The sequence below is a fragment of the Macaca mulatta genome, chromosome 10, assembly GCF_049350105.2.
Source record: "Macaca mulatta isolate MMU2019108-1 chromosome 10, T2T-MMU8v2.0, whole genome shotgun sequence".
Classification (NCBI taxonomy): Eukaryota; Metazoa; Chordata; class Mammalia; order Primates; family Cercopithecidae; genus Macaca; species Macaca mulatta.
The window spans coordinates 32300569-32322344 of NC_133415.1; the positions used below are offsets into that span (position 1 = coordinate 32300569).

General features: G+C 40.9%; 2 long non-coding RNA genes across 2 annotated transcripts; one reads left to right on the forward strand and one right to left on the reverse strand.

The window, feature by feature from the left end:
- The first annotated feature begins 1366 nt into the window (after positions 1-1366).
- LOC100429360 (uncharacterized) lies at positions 1367-17305 on the forward strand. Its single transcript, XR_013399550.1, has 7 exons — positions 1367-1506; positions 3486-3547; positions 4011-4044; positions 6078-7368; positions 7845-7885; positions 8345-8499; positions 16805-17305. It is a non-coding gene; the product is annotated as an uncharacterized LOC100429360 (long non-coding RNA).
- Positions 6002-21288, reverse strand: LOC107000556 (uncharacterized). Its single transcript, XR_001447684.3, has 2 exons — positions 21196-21288; positions 6002-8539 (listed from the first exon to the last, which is right to left on the reverse strand). It is a non-coding gene; the product is annotated as an uncharacterized LOC107000556 (long non-coding RNA).
- Positions 21289-21776: the final 488 nt, after the last annotated feature.

The window sequence follows — 21776 nt, forward strand, 5'->3', positions numbered from 1 at the left end:
ACTCCCATCTCCAGCCCTAAGCAATACTGCTATGATATTCCATCTCCATAAATTTTCTGCTTGTTTAATATAAATGGACATATATATATTTGGAATCTGACTTCTTTGATTTAGCATACTATGTTTGAAGTTAATTGATGCTTTAGCACATGCTGGTCATCTGTTTTCCTTCATAGTCTGATGTGTTTATTCATACAGATAGTGTTTATTCATTTTTCAGTTAATGGACATTTAATTATTTTTGTTTTTTTCTATGATGAGTAATGTAGCTTTGAGCATTCATATACAGTCATGTAATGCATAATGACATTTTGGTCAATATATATGTATATTTTTTGAGATCCAGGCTGGAGTGCAGAGGCACAATCTCGGCTCACTGGAACCTCTGCCTCCCCGGTTTAAGCAATTCTCATGCCTCAACCTCCCGAATAGCTGGGACAACCAGCACATGCCACCACATCCGGATAATTTTTGTGTTTTCAGTAGAGACAGGGTTTTGCTGTGTTGGTCAGGCTAGTCTCAAACTCCTACCCTCTGGTGATCCACCCACCTCTGCCTCCCAAAGTGCTGAGATTTTAGGTATGAGCCACTGTGCCTGGCCTAATTTTTTTAAGAAACAAGAGAGCTATTTTCTAAATTAGCTTTGCCAATTTATATTCCTACTATGATGCATAGCACTAATTTCACTGCACAATGTGTGGTAGGCCCCAATATGTAAGAAATGATGAAAGTAACACATAAAAATTAGTATAAAACAAATGAGATTATCATTGTTGCTATCATCTTTGTCAAATTCTCAAAACAATCTAAGTATATTTTTATATAAATGTGCTTGGCAACATAGCTGAAAAAAGCATTATCAGTAACAAAGACATACATTTGAAGGGGAAAAACACTTGTACTAACAACACAATGTCAGAATTAACATACAAATTCTGCTGGTCACTTTGGAATATTTAATTGCCTGGGGCAGTGTTTTGTAGACAAATGAACATCTATGGAGCACCCGAGGTAGGGGGAATCAACAAGACTTGGGTTTCAAAAGTTATCTGGGGTTACAGCATGAAACTGTTGGAGGACACACACCTTGTGTGAGTGAGGTGCCTCAGTGTGTGTGGACGTGTTGGAGGTAGAGCATAATGGTGCTTCCTCCAGAAAGGGACATTTGGGGTAGATTCATTCCATTTGAACAACACAGCCTGATGTGGCATGGACATGAATGGAGGTGAAATGGACAGTAGCTGACAGGAGCAGTCCTGACAAGGCCAAGGTGAAAAACCTGGGAAGTCCTTCAGGTGCAGAGCCTTCAGTTGAAAAAGGAGGTGGTCACAGGAAATACTGAGATGGATCAGCAATGCACGGGAGACAGAGTTCTTGGCCCTGTGGAGTGAGTAGTGTGGATTCTCAAGTTTTCTCCTCTCTCCATTAATTTCTCTTCCAATGCAGATGACTTTGAATGTCCAATGGATCATGAGATTATAGACAAGCCTCAGCCTGCTTTTGAAGGTAAAGGAAGGCTGCTAGCAAGACTAGCATCTGGGCTTGGCTGTGCGTGTTTTCTATTGTGGGGAAATATATATAACACAATATTTATCATTTTAACCTTTTAACCAAAGTATGCACGCAGTGGCATTCAAAATATTCACAGTGTTGCATAACCAACACCACTATCTACACCCACAATTTCGATAATTTCTTACAAAACCTTGTCCACAGTAAGCAATATAGCACCTTCCCCCTATTTCCAGCCCACGGTGATTCCTATCCTGCTTTCTCTTGTATGAATTTGATTATTCTAGGCACTTCATACAAGTACAGTTATACACTATATTCCTTTTGTGTCTGGCTTATTTCACTAAGTATAATGTTCTCAATGTCCACCCACATTGTATCATCTATCAAAATTGTGTTCCTTTTTTACAGATGGATGATGTACCACTGCATGTAGACCATCTTGCTTTTATTACATTCATTTGTTCATTGATGGTTGGACTTTTCCACCTTTTGGCTCCTGTGAAAAGTGATACTACAAACATTATATACAAATATCTCTTTGATTTCTGTTTTCTATTCTTTGGGGTATATACTTAAGAGTAGAGTTCCTGGGTCCAACAAGAGTTCTGTATTTAACCACTGTTTTTCACAGTGGCTGCAATTTTATCCATTTCTACCAGCAATGTATCAGGGTTGCAATTTCTTTACATCCTTGTTCACACTTATTTTCCTTTAAATCATTCTAGTAGGTGTATATTGGTGTCTACTTGTGTTTTTCATTTGCATTTCTCTAATGACTAATGGTCCTAAGCAGCTTTTCCTGTGCTACTATCCATGGGTGTATCTTCTTTAGGGAAATATATATTCAAGTCTTTTACCCATTTTTGAAGAGTTGTCTGATTTTTATTGTGTTAGCTTGCTGTTGTAGATTTTTGGAAGGTTTAAAATATATTCTAAATTTTAGTCTCTTACCAGATAAATGATTTGCAAATATTTCCCCCTTTGTGTAGAACTTTAGATTCATAAACTTCATTAATTTGTATGAAATTCTCAGCAGTTGACCTCAAACAGATAAGACTGAAGCAATATTTTGGAAATAGTTGAAAGTATTATCACAACAAAACAAAGGCATAATCAAATCCTGCAAGCTCCAAGTAAGGCACAATGACAAATAAAGCAGCAAAGGGCCATCTGGTGATTCGTTCACCACACTTGTTGCAACTGTTTGTGCTGCAGTTAAAACATACCAGCATTCAACCCATGTCTCCTCTCTTGAAGTAAACTGTCCTACGTTGGCTGGCCTGAACAAGCATAGATAGTCTCCAGCCTCAATTAATATGCATGCATGACAAAGAAAAGGAGGTCTGGATGAAAAAATATTGTATGATTAATAATTATGCTTTAATTAATCTTAAAGGATATAATTTCAGTGTTTGTAATTCTCCCGTCGGCAGTTATAACAAAGGATTAGTGAATAAATACAGTAGACTGTTTTGCCTAGAATTGAATCCTGTCTGTCTATTAAGCTTTGCTTTTATTCAAGTGCAAAATGCTAAAACACATAATAACTGCAGTGACAGCCACTGTGGATCCTCAGAGGATTCCACAAAAATGGTCTTGGGACATAAATCCTACAAGTTAATATTGTTTTAAGGGGTTTAGAAAACCATTTAACTGGGTTTCAAACCTCACAGTGTGAGCAGTGGGACTCTCATTAAACTATAGCGTGTGCTTCAGTACCATTTGTAGACTGACTCATTCCTGTTGCCTTAAGTTGCCATCAGCAAAATGCCAGGGACTCCATTTCTTGCTCCTCAACTCCTCATTCTTGCCTGTCTTTCCACAAGGGAAGATTTTTAGCAGGAGCTCAAGCTGTGCTTTTAATGAAACACATCCACACACACTGTCCTGTTGTCCACATTAAGCAGAGCTCCCTGAATAACTCATGAACAAAAGCATCTATGACTAACTGTTGCTCTGTGTCCTCCTAGCCTCTGAGGAGTCTCTAATTCACAAGGACAGAGGAGATGGAGAGAGGCCGGTCAACACAAGGGTAAGGTTGCTTTGCATTCCCTGAAATAGAAATGTTCCTTTCTTGGCATCTTTCTTTTTCAACTGACTTTACATGTGAAAAAATGACAGTGTACATTACAGGTATTAAATGCAGTTTTCTGAGGGGGTGGAAGAAGTGACTCTTAGCAACTGATACGTAATCCAAAATGGCATATACCTATGACAGCTTCAGGTTGTAGACTGTATCCTTGGGGCCCTTGTCCTTGGAAGCAATGTCTTCTCCTTGGATTCAGTATTTTGCACTTGCCAACCTACGTGGACCTGAGAGATCCACCACCCAGAAGCTGATGTCTTTTCCAGTGTGTATCCTACCCTTGTTTGGGGGGCCTTGAGGTTGACTACACTTTCTGATCAAGTTTTCAATATTCACTGAGAGAAACAGCCTTGTGCAAACAATCCACAACACGACGTACCCTTCATAAAGCTTTGTTTCTGTATTGCAGGTGGTGCAGGCGGCCCCTCTGGGGTGTGACTCTAGTAAGTATTCTGGAATTATTTACTGAGAAAACAATCTGGATGGCAAGAAAGGTGTGGCATCCTTGCAGGTTTCAATGTGAAGAGCCACCCTGATCCTGGGATTGGGATAGGAATAAGCACAGTGGAAATGTTTTTTAAAAACCTGAATTCCCCGGGGAAATATTATGGCCAATTTTTGAGGAAGCAGCTGTGCTCCCTTTTGGGTGGTGCTGACTTGGGTGCTTGAGGATTCGTGGTGTCTCATGTGAGGCTGCATCACGTGGTGTGAGTGTGTGCGTTTCTGTACAGATGAGGCTGTGTGTTTCCTCAGGAAAGATTTCCCATTTATACAACCCAATCGCAGGTGTCCACTTCTAAAAATAAAATCCATCCCCTGCCCACTCTTTCTGTGCAGTGGCTCCTCCACCCTCACCAGAGCCATCCCTGGGTCTGGCTTATTATCTCCACTGCTCAGGTGGAGAACCTGAAGGGCCAAGGGGGTGGCCCCAGCTCCCGAGTTCCTGAATGAAAAATTGAAAACATGAACCCAGGAGTGTGGGCCTGTGCTGATGCTGACATGCAGTTAGTCATGGGGTGTTTGCCACCATGCAGGGAGTCCAGCATTCATGTATAAGCCCTAAAGCACAGAGCCCAAAAGGCCCCAGACACTGCCCATCATCATAAAGTGGCCTCCATGGTCACACAACCCAGGGCGGTTCTAGGCACATCTCCCCACAGGCCGGCCAAAAGCACAAAGATCCCCGGGGGTTTGGGTCAGCTCACAGATCCTTTTTTTTTTTTTTTTTAGCTTTTATTTTAAGGTCAGGGGTACATGTGCAGGATGTGCAGGTTTGCTACATATGTAAATGTGTATCATGAGAGTTTATTGTACAGATTATTTCATCATCCATATATCGAGTCTAATATCAGTTATTTTTCCTGATCCTCCCCCTCCTCCCACCTCCCATCCTCCAGTAGGCCCCAAGCTCACAAATTCTAAGAGGAGTGGGGGACCACGCAGGCCAGTGCGGCCCACTTCAGTATTGAAGTTAATTTGCTCAGCAACTGGACAAAGCCCATAAGGAAGGGTGATGTATTTTAGTAGATTTAGTAATACTATCTTCCCAAGCCCTAAAATGCTCAAATCCTGCCAGCTGAAAATGGTGAGGAGGGACAGATGGGAACTCTGTGCAGCACTTGGTTATTAGCCTGGCTTCCGTCCCCTCGTGGCAACTCTCTTATGCATGTGGGTAAAAGACCCTCAGCCTCAAGTCAAGCCGCCTCTATGAGGAGACATCTCACTATTGACTGGCTAGTGCGGTGTATGGCCACCAGCCCAACTGAAACAAAATGTGGCTTTAAAACAAGTGTAAATCTCATACAACAGGCAAATGCAGAAGCAGCATGTCTTGCAAGTTGTAAAGAAGACAGTCGCAATGTCGCTGGACTTCAACGTGGGTAGAAGACATGAGGGAACTCTGTCACTGAATCACGGCAGAGTTCAAAGCCACTTGTAGACTATTTCATGTTACAGAAGGTGGCCTTTAGCTACTAAGCAAAGGCCTCTGTTTCTCATTTCTTTCCTGTTCATCTTCTTGATCATCCTTCTTCCTCAAGGTAAAAGAGCCCAAGCAAAAGGCAGTTTCAATATTAATCTGACCAAAGTTTTGTGCAGTTTATTATCATCCAGGTAATCAGGTGCAACCCGGTCTGCCTACCAGCCCCCCATCCCTGCTCTGTGTTTTCATTTAATAAATATTTTGGTCTACTTACTATGTGCTAAATTTTCTGGAGACCACAGAGTAAATAAGATAGAATCTTTATGTTAACAGCTAAGTTAGATTTAATATAACTGACAAAAATTAAAATTTCTGATTTCTTGTAAAAATATTTTGTACGTGTGAATGCATACTGAATGTAAAGTGGTTAACAAAAAATCACACTTGCACTCATGGAAGGCTTTTCATGAATTTGTCAATTTCTTTTTTTTTTTTATATTTCCCCGCTTCACTGGATAATGCATATCTGAACCTGGAAACTGATTCCCACTGCAGAAAGTGTTCTGAGCCACATCCTTTAGCTTCACTAGTGCAGGACCACCCGGGAGGATGGCCCAGCATCAGCTCAGCCCATGCTGTGATCAGCCACCTCCATGCACCACACCAAGCAAGCTCCCTGGGTGATTCAGTCTCCACCACCAGGGCACCGACCTTTACTCTGTGTTCTCCTAGCTCCCTGTGGGGATGCTGTGCAAGACATCTCTATTGAGGATGCTAAATATGACATCTGTAATGAGGACACTGTACAAGACATCTCTAATGAGGATGCTGTAGAAGACATCTCCAATGAGGATGCTGTATACGAGATTGCTAATGAGGACACTGTATACGAGATCGCTAATGAGGACACTGTATACGACATCGCTAATGAGAACGCTGTATATGACATCGCTAACGAGGATGCTGTAATATGACATCTCTAACGAGGATGCTGTATATGACATCGCTAACGAGGATGCTGTATATGACATCGCTAACGAGGATGCTGTATATGACATCGCTAATGAGGATGCTGTAGAAGATATTGCTAATGAGGACGCTGTATACGACATTGCTAATGAGGACACTGTATAAGACATCTCTAATGAGGATGCTGTAGAAGTCATCTCTAATGAGAACGCTGTATACGACATCGCTAATGAGAATGCTGTATATGACATCGCTAACGAGGATGCTGTATACGACATCGCTAATGAGGATGCTGTAGAAGACATTGCTAATGAGGATGCTGTATACGACATCGCTAATGAGGACACTGTATAAGACATCTCTAATGAGGATGCTGTAGAAGACATTGCTAATGAGGATGCTGTAGAAGACATCTCTAATGAGAACGCTGTATACGACATCGCTAATGAGGATGCTGTATACGACATCGCTAAAGAGGATGCTCTACAAGACATCTCTAAAAAAGAAGATGCTGCCACTGTAAGATACTTTTCTTTGTCTTGAACAGAAATGTTACTTTCCTGGCTTCTTTTGAGTCAGATGTAGACATGAACATCTGCCAATGTGCATTATCGATGTCATCTGCAATTTAATCAAAGGTAGACATGAACATCTGTCAATGTGCATTATTTATGACATCTGCAATTCCCTTGGTGTGGTGCTATTGATTGGCAGCCTCTCACCAACCCATGCCGGGCACACTGGGGCGTGGTAGATGGCAGCGTCCACGATCCACTGCAATGCAGAGGTGTTTCCCTCCACAGCAGTTTTCCCCCGTGGATTAAGGTTGTGAAACTGCCAATCTAAATATACTTTAAAGGTAAATTCTGTGGGAAAAGCTCTTTTCTTTTCCATAGGTGTCCTCCATGTTAGTTTTGGGGGACTCCGACCTCTGACTCAGTCACTATACCCCTTCTTATTTTCTCCAGTTGTTGAGAGAATATCAGATCTGTGTGACATGCATGGCATCATTTCACCCTCCTAATGTTTTCTTTTCTATAATTGCAGGATCCATTTGTACTGGAGAATGGTACGTACCCTGAAATAACTCATTTCCTGAGGGAAAAATCCTGTCTCTAGGGTACAGAAACCTGATTCTGGACTCCTTTTGGGAAGGAGGATTCCCAAATCATTGCTCTGATGAGAGCAAATGATTTTGCAAGTATAAAACAATGTTCAGAGAGGCTGGAGGGATATCTGTGAGCCCAGAGGAAACACCAGGGGATCCTGTGTGAAGCACCAGAGCTTCAGCTGGGGTCAGAGGAGTGGGTGGGCCTCTCTCTAATGACTTATCCTGATGTTTGTGTTTTAAAGATCTGTTTTTGGAGAGCATATCCAATGATGAGGATTTGTAGGTAGGTAACTACTTTCCATGTAAGATCCAATGGGAGAGAGTTCCCAGGGGCCTTCAGTGTATCCATCTGCTTGGGAGGTTGAGGGAGGGGGCATGAAATAAAAAAGAAAAAGGAAATATGTGTCAAATTGGATTTGGTCTTTTCCAAGTTTCTTGCCATAATGTAAGAACTGTCTCTGTGGGCTGGGAGGGTGCTGTGTGATTTAAAGGTGATCTTTCCCAAAACACCTGGCCTTTTCTCTTCTGCCTCTGCCAAACATCACAGCCTTTGGGTTGGACTAGTCAGCACTGCTTGGGATTGTGCAGAAGAGGTTTGGGGTTGCATCCAGCGGCACCTGTGGCTAACAGAATCTGAGGACACAACTCCCTCACAGGCACTTACTTGAACCTGGAGACAAAGTTCTCTTGGTGTGTGCCCAGGGGTGCAGGAGAAATTGATGGTCGTCCTCTGAACTTTTAGGACTTTAAAAAGCAGTCATGTTTCCATCCTCGCTGTTGACTCCTGGCTTAAAAGGATCTCCCAGGGTGAGTGAGGAGGCGGGATCGGACCCTGGCAGTCTGATGGCAACACCTGTGTTCCTCTGCGCTGGGCCATGGATGACGTTACACACCTTGGTGAGAATCAGGAATTACACACCTTTGTGAGAATCTGCATCTGGAATTGAGATGGGCCTTGAGTCATATAATTAGGTTGGAAAAGGTGCATTTTACTACCCTATTGAAAGAAACCATATTTTTCTCAATCCAGCAGGATAAATGGTTTTCAGTATCCACTTAACTGCTCATTGACTCTTATTGTAGATCAGGAGGTGGCAAGCAGCCCCTGCCCTCCCCCCGTTGTAGGCCCAAGGTAACCAGCAATTGACTGCATATAATGGAAGAGTGGTGCATTTGGAGGTGTCTGTATTAATGGGAGCCACATGATATGGGTCAGAGCTAGGGTGAGAAAAAACCTGGGAGCACAATGAAATATTTGAATATCAAACAAAACAGTATTGAAATCTCCATTGTACTTTAGTAGTTGAAGTCATTCTTGTGGTCATCACTGCCTTTCCCAAGCATAACAAGCTACTTAATATCACATGGACCCATGCCATGAGGAATGATGATCAGTTTGTAAAATGCCAATAAAGCCATTGCCTATATAAGCCACGATATTTCATCCATATATTTCAATGTCCATGTGTAAATATAGTTCAAATGTCAGAAATTTATTATTATCTAGTAGACTATGCATGGTATATCAATGAGCGATAACCCTCATACTCTTTCTATTAATAATTATTTGCATGATGAAAAAAGCAGAGTCCCATTCTTAGATTTTTCTCAGTTTGCACACATTAGCATGACCACCCCATGTCCACCTGACATGTGCCAGCAGGAGGCCAGGAACAGAGGCTTTTCTTATTAACCAAGATTTCTAAATATATTACATATTCAAGGTTACAAATAACTCTAAATATCATAAAAGGTTAGCAAGGAAGTTTCCCTTCCACTCTGAGCTTCCAAACACCAAGTCAACATTTTTGTTTGCATGTCATCCCTACAACCTATGTGCAAATAGAAACATGCACCTGGCATGCATGCTGATGCGTGATTGTGCTTATACAAAGTCCTCTGCACCTCTGCATATATCACTGGGCAATGCACCTTAGTTATAATTCCACTTTTCAAATGTAAATCCATTGTATTGTTTCAGAGCTATAAAGTACTGCACCCTAAGTACCTTAAGCAGTACTTTCAGAGCTATAAAGTACTGCTTAAGTATTCCCAAAATTACTTAAGCACCCCCCTCTGGGTATCCATTTGTTCTGTTTCCAGTCTTGCTCTTATAACCAATGCTGTAGTGAACAGCACTGTGTTGAGTAGAAGTGGTGAACGTGGCATCTTTGTCTTGTTCCAGTCCTCAGGGGGGATGGTTTCAACTTTTCCCCATTCAGGATAATGTTGGCTGTGGGTTTGTCATAGATGGCTTTTATTACCTTAAGGTATGTCCCTTCTATGCTGATTTTGCTGAAGGGTTTTAATCATAAAGAAATGCTGGATTTTGTCAATGCTTTTTCTGCATCTATTCAGATTATCATATGATTTTTGTTTTTAATTTTATTTATGTGATACGTCACATTTATTGACTTGCATATGTTAAACCATCCTTGCATCCCTGGTATGAAACCCACTTCATCGTGGTGGATTATCTTTTTGATATGCTGATGGATCCAGTTAGCTTGGATATAGCATTTCTTATTATTCCTTCTGTGGAATATATTGGTTTAAATAATGAAAACATGTTCTATCTTCACTGCTTAGCACTTTGTGTTTCTTTAACAGCCTTTGCAACAGGGCAACATAAAAGAAGGAGCCCCACTATTCTCCCCTTAACCTGGAATCCCCCCTTCTCCACAGCTCTCTCATTGGACAGGATAGACTGGGCACCCAGACCTCAGGGTAAGGATATGCTCCATCACCTAGAGGTGCAGTGCCTGGGAAGGCCAACCTTGGAGGGGTGCTGCCAGCTTTACAGTGACGGAGGTGTTGGGAGGGACTGACCACCCATTTTTTTTTATTATTATACTTTATGATCTAGGGTACATGTGCACAATGTGCAGGTTTGTTACATATGTATACACGTGCCATGTTGGTGTGCTGCACCCATTAACTTGTCATTTACATTAGGTATATCTCCTAATGCTATCCCTCCTCCCTCCCCCCACCCCACAATAGGCCCCGGTGTGTGATGTTCCCCTTCCTGTGTCCAAGTGATCTCATTGTTCAATTCCCACCTATGAGTGAGAACATGCGATATTTGGTTTTCTGTTCTTGCAATACTTTGCTGAGAATGATGGTTTCCAGCTGCATCCATGTCCCTACAAAGGACACGATCTCATCCTTTTTTTATGGCTGCATAGGATTCCATGGTGTATATGTGCCACATTTTCCTAATCCAGTCTGTCATTGATGGACATTTGGGTTGATTCCAAGTCTTTGCTATTGTGAATAGTGCTGCAATAAACATACGTGTGCATGTGTCTTTATAGCAGCATGATTTATAATCCTTTGGATATATACCCAGTAATGGGATGACTGGGTCAACTGGTATTTCTAGTTCTAGATCCTTGAGGAATTGCCACAGTTTTCCACAATGGTTGAACTAGTTTACAGTTCCACCAATAGTGTAAAAGTATTCCTATTTCTCCACATCCTCTCCAGCACCTGTTGTTTCTTGACTTTTTAATGATTGCCATTCTAACTGGTGTGAGATGGTATCTCATTGTGGTTTTGATTTGCATTTCTCTGATGGCGAGTGATGATGAGCATTTTTTCATGTGTCTGTTGTCTGCATAAATATCTTCTTTTGAGAAGTGTCTGTTCATATCCTTTGCCCACTTTTTGATGGGGTTGTTTGTTTTTTTCTTGTAAATTTGTTTGTGTTCTTTGTAGGTGCTGGAAAATAGCGCTTTGTCAGATGAGTAGATTGCAAAAATTTTCTCCCATTCTGTAGGTTGCCGATTCACTCTGATGGTAGTTTCTTTTGCTGTGCAGAAGCTCTTTAGTTTAATTAGATCCCGTTTGTCAATTTTGGCTTTTGTTGCCATTGCTTTTGGTGTTTTAGACATGAAGTCCTTGCCCATGCCTATGTCCTGAATGGTACTGCCTAGGTTTTCTTCTAGGGTTTTTATGGTTTTAGGTCTAACATTTAAGTCTCTAATCCATATTGAATTAGTTTTTGTATAAGGAGTAAGGAAGGGATCAAGTTTCAGCTTCCTACTTATGGCTAGCCAGTTTTCCCAGCACCGTTTATTAAATAGGGAATCCTTTCCCCATTTCTTGTTTTTGTCAGGTTTGTCAAAGGTCAGATGGTTGTAGATGTGAGGTATTATTTCTGAGGGCTCTGTTCTGTTCCATTGGTCTATATCTCTGTTTTGTTACCAGTACCATGCTGTTTTGGTTACTGTAGCCTTATAGTATAGTTTGAAGTCAGGTAGCGTGATGCCTCCAGCTTTGTTCTTTTGACTTAGGATTGTCTTGGCAACGTGGGCTCTTTTTTGGTTCCATATGAACTTTAAAGTAGTTTTTTCCAATTCTGTGAAGAAAGTCATTGGTAGCTTAATGGGGATGGCATTGAATCTATAAATTACCTTGGGCAGTATGGCCATTTTCATGATATTGATTCTTCCTATCCATGAGCATGGAATGTTCTTCCATTTGTTTGTGTCATCTTTTGTTTCATTGAGCAATGGTTTGTAGTTCTCCTTGAAGAGGTCCTTCACATCCCTTGTAAGTTGGATTCCTAGGTATTTTATTCTCTTTGAAGCAATTGTGAATGGGAGTTCATTCATGATTTGGCTCTCTGTTTGTCTGTTACTGGTGTATAAGAATGCTTGTGATTTTTGCACATTGATTTTGTATCCTGAGACTTTGCCAAAGTTGCTTATCAGCTTAAGGAGATTTTGGGCTGAGATGATGAAGTTTTCTAAATATACAATCATGTTATATAGAAACAGGGACAGTTTGACTTCTTATTTTCCTAGCTGAATGCCCTTTATTTCTTTCTCTTACCTGATTGCCCTGGCCAGAGCTTCCAACACTATGTTGAATAGGACTGGTGAGAGAGGGCATCCCTGTCTTGTGCCAGTTTTCAAAGGGAATGCTTCCAGTTTTTGCCCATTCAGTATGATATTAGCTGTGGGTTTGTCATAAATAGCTCTTATTTTGAGATACGTTCCATCAATACTGAATTTATTGAGAGTTTTTAGCATGAAGGGCTGTTGAATTTTGTCAAAGGCCTTTTCTGCATCCATTGAGATAATCATGTGGTTTTTGTCTTTGGTTCTGTTTATATGCTGGATTACGTTTATTGATTTGTGTATGTTGAACCAGTCTTGCATCCCAGGGATGAAGCCCACTTGATCACAGTGGATAAGTTTTTGATGTGCTGCTGGATTCGGTTTGCCAGTATTTTATTGAGGATTTTTGCATCGATGTTCATCAGGGATACTGGTCTAAAATTCTCTTTTTTTATTGTGTCTTTGCCAGGCTTTGGTTTCAGGATGATGTTGGCCTCATAAAATGAGTTAGGAAGGATTCCCTCTTTTTCTATTGATTGGAATAGTTTCAGAAGAAATGGTACCAGCTCCTCCTTGTACCTCTGGTAGAATTCAGCTATGAATCCATCTGGTCCTGGCCTTTTTTTTGTTGGTAGACTATTAATTATTGCCTCAATTTCAGAGCCTGCTATTGGTCTATTCAGGGATTCAACTTCTTCCTGGTTTAGTCTTGGGAGAGTGTATGTGTCCAGGAATTTATCCATTTCTTCTAGGTTTTCTAGTTTATTTGCATAGAGGTGTTTATAGTATTCTCTGATGGTAGTTTGTATTTCTGTGGGGTCGGTGGTGATATCCCGTTTATCATTTTTTATTGCATCTATTTGATTCTTCTCTCTTTTCTTCTTTGTTTGTCTTGCTAGCCTGACCACCAATTTATAAGGCTGTGCTTTGTTGGTGACATAAAGGATTGTTTCACAGATTGCTGGGGAGGGACAATCCCAAGGCCTCACCTGGCCCTGGTCCTGGCTCTGCACAAAGGCAATAAGAGAGGGATGCTGGTAAGGGCTGACCTGTTCCTGTGCTGGGGAGGAAGGTGCTGGGCTGAAATTCAGGAGGCTGAGGATGCAGCAGTCCCATAGGAGGTACATGACCTTCAGGATACATTTTCTTAATTGATGATAAATGGAAATGAGAAATTGTTGATTATTTTTTCTGCCATTGGATATCTACTCTCTACTGCTCATGCTGTTCTTGTCTTTTGCGGAAGATGGAGGATCAATCAGTGGGTGCTGCACTGAGTGGAAGGAAGGAGAACTGTGACAAAAATTAAGGGGATATGAGGGATGAGAGGTCCTTCATCCAGGTGCTCGCAGAGCCCTCCTGAGGAGGAAAGCCCTGTGGCTGCCTGGGGAAGGAGCAGTGAGGGCTGCATGACGCCCACAGTCAAGTGTGTGGTATGTCTAAGGACACCCGGGCTGGTCTGTGAGGAGCCAGTGGCAGAGTGAGAAGCAGCAAGGCCAGGAGGGTGGCTGGAGGCCAGTCTCTGGGTCATTCTCCATGTGATGGAAACAGCCAGACCCCAGTGGGCTGGGAGGTGCAGGATGCAGTGACTGATGACAGAACAATGTGGAGAGAGGCGCCATGTGTCAAATCTTTACTTTGTTCTGGGCATTGTGCTAAAACTTCCCATGGCTCATCCCATTTAGGGGCTGAAAGTTGCAGAGGTTTAGGAAGCTCACCCATGATACTGGAGCCCCCATCTCCTGCCCTAGTGTTGTCCCCCTTCTCACCCAGCCACCACCTGTTTCAGGGCAGCACGCAGAAGTGGTAACCTCTTATGGACAGGCAAGTAAATTCTGCTGTTTTTGTTATTCACAGAAAAAAACACTGGCTCGTGTGGGTTGGGAAGGTGAAATACCAGAAGGATTTCATCTGGTTATTTCTACCTATGTGAATCCTATAATATTGAAATGCATAGGTTAGCATTTTTGGCCAATTTACTCAGCATTCTGGGTTAAAGGCTCTTATTTTATTTATTTATTTATTTATTTATTCATTTATTTGTTTATTTTTGAGACGGAGTTTTGCTCTTGTTGACCAAGCTGGAGTGCAGCGGCATGATCGTGGCTCACTGCAACCTTTGCCTCCTGGGTTCAAGTGATTCTCCTGCTTCAACCTCCCATGTAGCTGGGATTATAGGTGCTTGCTACTATGCCTGGCTAATTTTTTGTATTTTTAGTAGAAATGAGGCTTCACCATGTTGGTCAGGCTGGTCTTGAACTCCTGACCTCAGGTGATCTACTTGCCTTGGCCTCCCAAAGTACTGGGATTATAGGCATGAGCCACCATGCCTGGCCTAAAGGCTTTTAAAATTCACTTGCATAAGCTGACTTAGTTTTCTTTAACCTTATAGAAAAATGCAAAAATGGCAATCTCTTTTATCACACAAATAATGTCTTTTTAATAGAGTTATTTTTTCTAATTGATGTATTATGTACTTTTCATTCACTAATAAATTGCTTACATTTGAAGTGTTTTATGAATTAATATTTAATTGCATAGATGAAGATTACTAGTCATAGGCATTTTACTAACCAGTACTCATTAAGCATAGCATGGATTGATGTGATGTTGTAGGCTGAAAGAGTGAGGGTCGTGATCAACTCAGTGTGCCACTGGAGGCTATATGAGTAAACAGCAAACTGTTCTCATGAATGCAGAATGTTGGCAAAATGACAAACTGTGTCTGCCACCCAGAGGGAATGCTGAGGGCAGTCACACCCCAGGCGCAGCATTTCTTGAGATTAGGCACATCTGAAGCCTGTTAGCAATAATGTGAACCTGTGATCAATTGAGAAGCTGACCAATCATTACCTCCTGCTCTCTGCTCTTTCTACTCAATAAATACAAAGGGCTGTAGAAGCTTAGGGCGGCCACCCTTGCCCACTGGAAGCTGGGAGCCCTCTTCTTCTTCCCTGGCCCCTTCTTTAAACAGTTTCTTTTTTCCTTGGTTTTCATTTCTTCATTCATCCTCCTTTGTTCAGTCCCACAGTAACTGTGGCAAACCATGGGGACTGTCACAATGTGATGTCAAGGAGCTATTTTATCTGGTAAAAGGAAAAAGATACTACAGGAATTAATGCAAGAGCTGGGCCAGTGGAGACACCGACAGTGATTTGTCTAAGATCCAAATCATTTCGTTGTCTTTCCGGCCTACCATTGTCATCAGCATTGTTGGGGTCCTTTTAGCACAGATTTCTCAAAATGGGCAACCCATAACACTTGGAAGCTTATGAATTCATAGAATTTGAAAGAGGGCAATTTGGGAGCACCTATCTATTTTAAAATTCCAGTAACCTGGGAATTTCATCCCATGTCTAGAGTCTTTTATGTAAATGATTTCCACTATTAGAAATATGTGCATGGGGATTTTCTATGAAGCAGTGTTTTGATAGAATAGAAAGTTGGGACAAACCAAATTTCTATCATGAAGGAAATAGTAATACACTGAATAATAATACAGTGAATATTATGCAGGCTTTAAACATCAAAAAAGAGCTCAACTTCTGACTTCCGATGATCACATTGAAGTAGGTCACAGCTGGTTTACATTTGATTTTCATGCGGGAATTCTGGGTGTCTGCCTTAGTGATTTTGTATGTGGCTAAATTTAGCCAATGAAAAGCTATTTGAAGTATGGCAAAATGGAACTTTAAAACACTATCTTGTCAACAACCAAGTGGACCTGTTTCACATAAAACCCTCACATTCATCTGCCTGCCCCTCCTTCTCTCTGTCCACACGGGCATCATTTGTTAGTGGAACTGAGTGTTCACTGTCGAGCTAACAATCCCATAACCTTCCTCTTCCTAGTCACATGTTAATTCTTCAACAAATCCCTTTGGATAGATTGTGATTAAGCTTAGCTGCTAGTTCCAGTTGCTTCCCCAAACATACTTCTCACTGTTCTCCCATCACACCCTTCAGCCCATCCATGCGGGGTTCCTTTGCTTTTCCCACCTTACACCAAACTCCCTATTTTCACTCCCACTTTTACCTCCTCTCCATGACAAAACAAACAAACACCACTAGCATTTTAAAACTTAGTTGTAATCTTTCTTCCTTCATGAAAATTTCTCCAACAGCCACTCCCATGGCCCTGTGTGTTCCAGATATTTTAAAATATTGGCTATAAGGTTGAGCACGTCAGGATTTGCTGTTTCGGGCTGCACACTGTTTTGTTTGTATTGATTCTTCCTATTGGAGGCGTGGTCATTGCCTTCTCCTCCTCTGGGGAGTTTATGCCAGTGCTCTTGAATAAGATTGGCAGACAATTTTTCTTTTTATACTTAATATTTTTTTTGTTTGGTCTTAAGATCATCCATGACTGGGGACTTCATCCACAACTGCGGACTTCATTCACAGCTGGCAGCTTCATCCACAGCTGGGAGCTGCATCCACAGCTGGGAATTCATCCATAGCTGGGACTTCATCCATAGCTGGGGACTTCATCCATGGCTGGGGACTTAATTCAGAGCTGGCAGCCTCATCCACAGCTAGGGGCTGCATCCACAACTGAAGCATCATTTACAGTTGGGGGCTTCCTCCACGGCTGGGACTTCATCCACAACTGGGTCATCATCCGTGGCTGGGACTTAATCCATATCTGGGGGCTTCATCCATGTCTGGGGGCATCATCCGTGTCTGGGGGCATCATCCATGGCTGGGGAGTTCATCCACAGCTTGTTTGCCTGATCTGTATCTGAGTCACAGATACAGATGATTAAACCTAGTAATTTCATTGAGTTCCACTTCTGTAGTTTTTGTTTCAAAAGTTGTTTGTTGATAATTTAATGAAATAAACTAAATCAGAATTACCCCCTTTTAATTATGTCCTTGTGTCAATATAGAAAGAGTGGATTTAAGGAAACACTGAGATGCCCCTGTCTGTGTTTGTGAACAGGACTGTTGGGTCTAAAGCCTTTCTCTGGTAGCTCTCCAGAAGATTGCCCCACCTTACACTTGCTTTCTGCAGGTTCCAGAGGCTTCCATTTGAAAGGAGCCTCTCTCCCCACTCTGCCTCACCCCACACCAGCTCTCCTGTAACCCACTGACTTTGTAAACACTTTCTTCCACCTGCACCTCATTGAATTCAAAACTTGGAAAATAGTCAAAAATTCTAAAAAGGTGGGAGTGGGTGTGATCTGGAAATCCCTGCTATAATGTTTTTAAGGGAATCTACTGGAAACTGTGTTTTAAATAAAACCAACCATCCCTTAGCACTAGAATATCAAGCCATTCATTTTTTAACAGAACTTTGAGATATAATTCAAATACCATAAATTTCACCCCCACACAGGGTACACAAAATTCAATGGTTTCTAATATATTCCCAGAGGTCTGCAAAAATTACCACAATTGAATTTTAGACAGTATCACTTATTGACATCCATACATGCATATAGATGTAGATATATATAATTTTAATATCATCTTGAATATTGTAGTATTTAATATTGTACTATAATAATATCTATTTGTGTCTTTATATTGCTGTTTCATTTTGTTATTCTGAATGACAATCTCCATGTACCTTTATACAGTTTAAAATACACCTTTTTACGACTGGAGAAATGAAATTGTTTCTAGTAAATCACGTAAGAAACACACATGCTATTGTTATAAAAATTCAAATACTGCTCAGATCTGTAGAATGAAATGTATCACTGCCAGCACCCCGCCCACTCAGTCACCCACATCCACTTACACACAGATAGACATGCCCATGTTTTTACATAATGTAATCCTGCTTTGTGTGTTGTTCCCTGACTGGCTTTTCCATATAAAGTAGAATTTGGTGATCATTGCTTATCAGTACATGTAGGTCTCTCTCATTCTTATTTATAGTTGCATCATTATTCAACAGGGTATTTTACCATAATTTGGTCACTTTTTCACTATGGAATTCTTATGTTGGATTCAGTTATTTATTACAATTACCTATACTATCCTGGGCATACCTGTATATTCATCTTTTTGGTAACTTAATTAAGTGGGATTTTTCTTTCATGGTTGATTTCTAAAAATAAAATACTGAGGCAAAGTATAAATCTTTAGTTATTATTACTATTTTTTGAGACGGAGTCTCGCTCTGTTGCCCAGGCTGGAGTGCAGTGGCATGATCTTGGCTCACTGCAAGCTCGGCTTCCCAGGTTCACACCATTCTCCTGCCTTAGCCTCCCAAGTAGCTGGGACTACGGGCGCCTGCCACCATGCCCAGCTAATTTTGTTTTTGTATTTTTACAAATAACACAGGGTTTCACCATGTTAGCCAGGATGGCCTTGATATCCTGACCTTGTGATCTGCCTGCATTGGCCTCCCAAAGTGCTGGGATTACAGGTGTGAGATACTGCGCCTGGCCATATTTTGATAAAAAATTAAAAATCGTGTTTCAAAAAAATTTAATGATCTTATATTCTCACCATCAGTACATGAGAGTTCCTATTTCCACACACCCTTAATTACAGAGGAAATGACCAATGCTAATCTTGGCCAATTTTATGATTAAGAAATATTTCCACTTTTAATTTGAATTTCTCCACTTATTAGAGAGATTGTGCATTTTTTGCATATGTTTACTGGCCATTTATATTTCTCGCTGATAATTTCATAATGATATGTTTTACTAGTTTTCTAATTCATTTAATGATATTCTTTATATATTCTGCACATTTATTCCATATAATTAGCAAGTTTGTTTCTTAAGATCTGTGTCATAACTTTTATTTTGTTTATATTATCTTTGTTTTAAAGAAACTTTCATTTTTAGATAATCAAATTGTTGATTATTTTCCCTACCATTTCTGGATTTTGTGACTTGCTTTCAATAGCATGTCCTTTTAGGGCTTTATTGATTTGTTTTGTTTAAAGAGTGTGCTCAAATCTTACATTATTTAGTAATTTCTCCCATTACAGTATGTGGACATCACTAATTCCAACTAACGTAGATCAAATGTATCATTTGAATTTCTGTGTAGTAATGCACATTGTAGATAAGTTCTGATTTCTTTAACTATTCCCTATTATATGGATATTAAGGTTGTTTTTAAAAATTCCCACCACTAATGTCCTATGTAGGCTAAATGACACTAAAAGATTTTTGTAAATAAAAATGCTAATTTGGCTGGTGAAAAATCCCATAGATGCTTTAATTAATCAATTTTTTTCTATTTCAATTAGTTGCCTATTCAGAGCCTGTGTGTATGTATTTCTATTTGGCAGTTTATAGTTGGAAACACTCCTAAAAAAGGAAATCTAAAAACCACACAAAATACAAAAACATATTTGATTAGTAAGAATTAAATTTCTGCATATCCAAAAAATTGCTAAAAATATTAAAATTGTAGTCAAAATACCAGCTTATGAAACAAAGCAAACAAAAATACTAAACAGAAGAAACAGGCTAGGTGCAGTTGCTCACTCTTGTAATCCCAGCACTTTGGGAGGCCAAGGCAGGAGGACTGTTTGTGTCCAGGTGTTCGAGACCAACCTAGGCAACATAGCAAGACCCCATCTCTACAAAAAAAAATTAAAAATTAGCCGAGCATGGTGATGCATGCCTGTAGCCCTAGCTCCTCAGGAGACTGAGGTGGGAGGATCACTTGAGCTCAAGAGATCAAGGCTGTAGCGAAGCCATGTTAATGCCACTGCACTGCAGTCTGGGTGACACAGTGAGAGCTGTCTCAAAAAAGGAAGAGGAAAAGAATACTCTAGCTCCACTTCCCCACCACAGAAATCTAACTGGCAACTATCCACAGATGGGAATACCCTCAAGAATATATATTCCAGAAACAAGAGGAATGTTGCCCAGGCTGGAGTGCAGTGGAGTGATCTCGGCTCACTACAACCTCTGCCTCCTGGGTTCATGCGATTCTCCTGCCTCAGCCTGCCGAGTAGCTGAGATTACAGGTGCCTACCACCACACCTGGCTAATTTTTTGTATTTTTATTAGAGATAGGGTTTCACCATGTTGGCCAGGCTGGTCTCGAACTCCTGACCTCAGGTGATCCACCTGCCTTGGCCTCCCAAAGTGCAGAATTACAAGTGTGAGCCGCCGTGCCCAGCCTACTGTCTATTGACTTTTGATAAAGGCACAAAGAATACACCAAGGGGAAAGAACAGTCTATTCAATAAATAGTGCTGGGAAAAGTGACTATTCATATGCAGAGAATAAAATTAGACACTTATCTTGCACCATGCCTAAAAATCAACCCAAAATGGATCAAAGACTTAAACATTAGGCTGAAAACTGTAAAACTACTATAAGAAAGCACAGAGGAAAAGCTTCATGACACTGATCTGGGCAATGATTTTTTGGGTATGTCCCCAAAAGCACAGCAATAAAAGCAAAGATAGAAACAGAATGGCATCAGACTAAAAAGCTTCTGCACAGCAAAAGGAACAAGTAACAAAGTAAAGAGACAACCCACATCATGAGAAAAAATATCTGCAAACCATACATTAGATAAGGGGCTAATATCCAAAATATATAAGGAACTCAATCAACTCAACAGCAAAATAACAAATAAGCTAATATAAGAATGAAAAAAGGAACCAAACATATTTTTCAAAAGTAGACATGCAAACAGCCAACAGGTTCATGAAAAAATGCTACCTCAAAGGCAGGTCCTGGGACCAGTAACATCAATATTATCTGGGAATTTGTTCAAAAGACAAAATATCAGGCCCCACTGCAGACCCACTTACCTGGAAGTCGCATTTGACAAGATTCCCAGGTGATCCATATGCATGTTAAAGTTTGAGACGCTTACTATAGACAGCAGGTACTGAAGAAGCTCTGGGGCCCAGAACTGACTGGTGGCAACCTAAATCTTTAGGAAAATGCAAATTAAAACCACAGTGACATAACACCTCCCTCTCATCAGAACGAGTTTTATGAAAAAGACGGAAGGTAAGTGTTGGCCAGGATGTGGAGAAAGGGGAACCCTAGTACACTGCCAGTGTACAGTACAGCTGCGATGGAAAATGGCATGGACGTTCCTCAAAACACTAAACATAGAACTATCCTGTGAGCCAGCAATCCCACTTCTGAGAACATATCCAAGAGAATTGAAATCAGTGTGTTCACGGATATCTGCACTCCCTTGTTCACTGCGGCCCCATTTACAGTAGGTAAGATGTGGAATCTGCCTAAGTGAATCAGCCTAAGATGAATGCATACAGAAAAGGCAGTGCACATGTACAATGACGTACTATTCAGCCTTAAAAAGAACAAAACTCAGCTGGGCGTGGCGCCTCACACCTGTAATCCCAGCACTTTGGGAGGC